The sequence below is a fragment of the Muntiacus reevesi genome, chromosome 1, assembly GCF_963930625.1.
Source record: "Muntiacus reevesi chromosome 1, mMunRee1.1, whole genome shotgun sequence".
Taxonomy (NCBI): Eukaryota; Metazoa; Chordata; class Mammalia; order Artiodactyla; family Cervidae; genus Muntiacus; species Muntiacus reevesi.
Genome location: NC_089249.1, coordinates 42,363,257 through 42,367,648, shown reverse-complemented (window position 1 = coordinate 42,367,648; position 4,392 = coordinate 42,363,257). Strand labels below are relative to the sequence as shown.

Genomic DNA, 4,392 nt, shown 5'->3' with positions numbered 1-4,392 from the left:
AACTGAGCCAAAAGGGAAGCCCATACATACAAACACATACATACACACAAAATGAAATATTACTGTCATTAGAAAGAATGTAATTTTGCCATTTGCATCCACATGGATGGACCCAGAGGGCATTATGCTCAGCAGAATAAGTCAGAAAAAGATAAATACTGTACATTATGACTTATATGTGGAATCTAAAAACTAAAATGAATGAATGTAACAAAAACAGACTCACAAATATAGAGAACAAACCAGTAGTTACCAGCGGGAAGAGGGAAAGAGAGGGGCAAGATGGGGGAGGGAATTAAGAGATACAAATTAAGAGATACAAACAGTTTATTTGTGTAAAATAAACAAGTGACAATATTTGTACAGCACAGGGAATATAGCGCATATGTTATAATAACTTTAAATGGAGTATAATCTGTAAAAATATTGAATCACTATGGTATACACCTGAAATTAATTTAACATTATAAATCAATTATGCTTCAATTTTTTAAAAAAGAAAAAAGGTCCTGCTTTAGCACGTGGTGATATGCTCAACTTCACATAATGAGAGAAATTCAAACTATAACTTGAAACTAAACTCACAATGAGTATAATTTCTCATCTATCAAGATGGCAAAAATTCAAATATTTGAGAACACACTCAGTTGGTGAGGCTATGGGAAAACAGACCAACTATGCCACATTTTAAGAATAAAGGGAAAATAAAAATGAGTATACATATTTGCTTATTTTTACAAAAAAAACACAAATATGAATCAGAAACAAATGCAAATGGTTACTAAGAAAGAGTGGATGAGAATGAAATAGAAAGGATAAGAAAAAGAGTGATAGGCACAGTTTTTTTTTTAAGTAAAATCTAAAATTGAATGCAAATGTAAAAAAGTAACCTTAGGAACAAGGAAAGAATGTTCCTCTCACCACTGTTTTTCATCATCTTTCTGGATGTTCTAGCTAAAGCAATAAGACAAGCAAAGAAGAGATGACATATTTGAAAGGGAGAAATTAAACTGTCTTTGTTCACAGATAACAAGGTCACCTATACAGAATATCCAAAAGAATCAACAGAAGACTTCTGGAACTAACAAATGATTATAGCAAGGTTGTGGGATACAGGTTAACATGAAAAAGTCAACCACAAAAACAAAAAAAGAAAAAGTCAATCACTTTTCTACATAAAAGCAATGAACAAGTGGAATTTGATATTAAAGATGCATTACCATTTATAGTAACACCCTCCAAAAAAGAAATCTTATTTAGATCAATGGAATAGAATAGAGAGCTCAGAAACTGACCCACATTAACATAGTCAATTGATCTTTACAAAAAGGAAAGGAAAATCTGTCCAATTTGTTGAAACATAACTGTTCATGGTATTCTTTTATGACTGTTTTGGTGTTGGTTGTAGTATCTACTTTTTCATTTCTTACTTTGAGTCATGTCTCAATTTTACCGTTGTTGGAAAAAACTATTATTGTTTAACAAATGCTGCTGGAACAACTGAACATCCACATGGGGGGGAAAGAAAATCTACACATAAACCTTACACCCTTCATGAAAACTCAAAATTGTTCACAGATGGAAATGTAAAATGAAAAACTATAAAACTCTTAAGAGATACCATAGGAGAAAAACTGGATGGCCTTAGGTTTGATGATGATTTTTAGACACAGCACCAAAGTCATGATCCATGAAAAAATGAATAAGCTGAACTTCATTAATATTAAAAAAAATTCTGCTCTGGGAAAGAATGTCAAGAGAACGAGAAGATAAGTCACAGACAGGGAGAAAAATATTTGAAAAGACACATTTTTTTTAAAAAAAGACAGTTATCCAAAACATACAAAGAACTTTTAAAAAATTCAATAGGAAAACAACTTGATTTTAAAATAGACAAAAGCTCTAAACAGACACCTCACCAAAGAAGATATACAGATGGCAAGCAAGTATATGAAAAGATGTTCAACATCATATATCATGAGGGAACTGCATATTAAAATGATGAGATACCCGTACACACATATTAGAAAAGTCAAAGTTCAAAACACTGATAATATCAAACACTGGCAAGGATGCAGAGCAGTAGGAACATCCATTCACTGGTGGTGGGAATGCAAAATGGTACAAACACTTTGGAAGATAATTTAGCACTTTCTTACTAAATATAATCTTTATAAGGACGGGGATTAACAGAAATTGCTAAATGCTGAAACTGCCAGCTTATACACATCATCTCAAAGCATTATCCATGGCTTAATAATTATGATTGCTTAACAATTGCTTAACAATTATGAAGGGAGAGTTACTTTTGCAATTGAAGGTATAATTGATATTTTCTTTCTCTCCTCTAGGGCTTTCTTTCTCTAGGATGCTAACCAAGATTATTATCTGTGGTATTTGTATTTGTATTGTATCAGTTTAGCTAAGCTGGAGTCCCACCTCTCAGAATTCCCTTCCTATATGTCCTGGAGTGGGACTGGCCACAAAAGAAACTGTCAGTGATTTAGAAGATGGACGTCAAGTGGCATAGTCAAAGAAATGTCAAGGGTTGAACTACTACTGGGTTAAGGGCCATTCAACCTGTCTGCTCCTCCACCTAATCCTCAGTGCTTCCATTTCTAGGCTGTGAGGCCACTGATCTGGCTTAGGAAAAGAAGCTCAGAATTAGTCTGGCTTTAAAATTTTTCCTCCTTAACTTCTCTCATCATACCGCAGCTTGTCCTAAAAGCCATGAAAAGAAAAGAAAAAAAAAAAAAAAAAACCACTATTGGATACGTCAACCTCACCCACAATGAGGGATCTGGGGATTACATAAAGCCCCTGCGTGTGTTGGCATAAAGGAAAAAGCTCATTTGAATATCTGTGACATCAATGGAACAGACACTAATTAGACAGATGGACGGTGGCATTTTTAGTATAACATGCCCTATAGGCCCGCAGAAAAATCACTCAGCCCACCATGATGTTAGTGACTCATGGGTGTTAATAGTGACAGTTCATAACTCTGAGAATACAGCCAATTTCTGCTTATCCACAAATAGATTATTACTTTGCCAAGTATTTGCACAGCAATCTGTTCCAGCCTAGGCTACCGTAGTCGGCCCCAGTTTGGGTGAAGTGAGGGCTTTATAAGGGAACATCAAGAGCAGGAGAGGAATATAGAGTGAAGGGTAAGGGGGTATTTTTACCCCAACATTTGTCTGACCATAGTCTAAGGTGACATATTAGTCCTCTGTGTCACCAGATATTTACTGAGTATTTAGCATGCTTGGGATGCTGTGCAGGCCAGGAGGGACTCAAAGCTATAAAATAGGATTCCTACTTAAGGGCTTACCGTTCAATCCAAAACCAGAAATACATGCATCAGTATTCAACAAGACGCCAAGTGCATGATGCAGCCAGTAAGTAGAAAGCAGAGGAGATATTCCCTGTGCAGGTGTGACAGGTGAATCATAGGACTCAGGGAATTCTTCAGGGAGAAAGAAGAAAGCAAGAGGAACAAGTACATATTCAGCATCTATCTACTAACGATAGGGCTTCCTTGGTGGCTCAGTGGTAAAGAATCCACAGGAGACGTGGGTTCAGTCCCTGGATTGGAAAGATCCCCTGGAGAAAGAAATGGCACTCCTCTTCAGTATTCTTGCCTGATAAAATACATGGACACAGGAGCCTGGCAGGCTACAGTCCATGGGGTCACAAAGAGTTAGACATGACTGAGTGACTGAGCAAACATGCGATAATTATACTATTAACAGCTATAATTTGGGGGGCATTTAATAAATGCCAACTGCTTTATCTGTGCTCCCTCATTTAACTTTGCCACTATCATGTGATGGTGGTGCTTATCCTCTGTGATAAACAAACAAGTATGGTCTCAAATGGGGGGGCCTCCCTGATGACTCAGGTGGTAAAGTATCTGCCTGCAAAGCAGGAGACCCAGGTTCAATCCCTGGGTTAGGAAGACCCTCTGGAGAAGGGAAGGGCAACCCACTCCAGGATTCTTGCCTGAAGAATCCCAGAGACAGAGGAGCCTGATGGGCTCCAGTCCATAGGGTCACAGAGTTGGACATGACTAACAGACTAAACACATGCACATGGTCTCAAATATTCCTCCCTAAAGGTCACACAATCTGTGAACAACTGAGGAGAACTCACAAAGGTTGGTCTGACTCAGAGTGCATGCTCTGTTTCGTGGTCTGGACTCTCTCTTGGATCTTTCCACTCTAGCAATGTGTCATATATGTTGGGTATAATCCCCACGGCCTCTACCTTCAAGGGGAAAGTCATGCACACAAGATGGTGGGGGACACGAAAATGCCACACCAAGGGTGACTGAATGCCCAAACATGTGGAAGAGCTCATCTGTGCTGGCAAGAGCTTGGGGTGGTCATA

General features: G+C 37.8%; 1 non-coding gene across 1 annotated transcript; it reads left to right on the top strand.

Moving 5' to 3' along the window:
- Positions 1-3,889: 3,889 nt before the first annotated feature.
- Positions 3,890-3,962, top strand: TRNAC-GCA (transfer RNA cysteine (anticodon GCA)). Its single transcript has one exon. It is a non-coding gene; the product is annotated as a tRNA-Cys (tRNA).
- Positions 3,963-4,392: the final 430 nt, after the last annotated feature.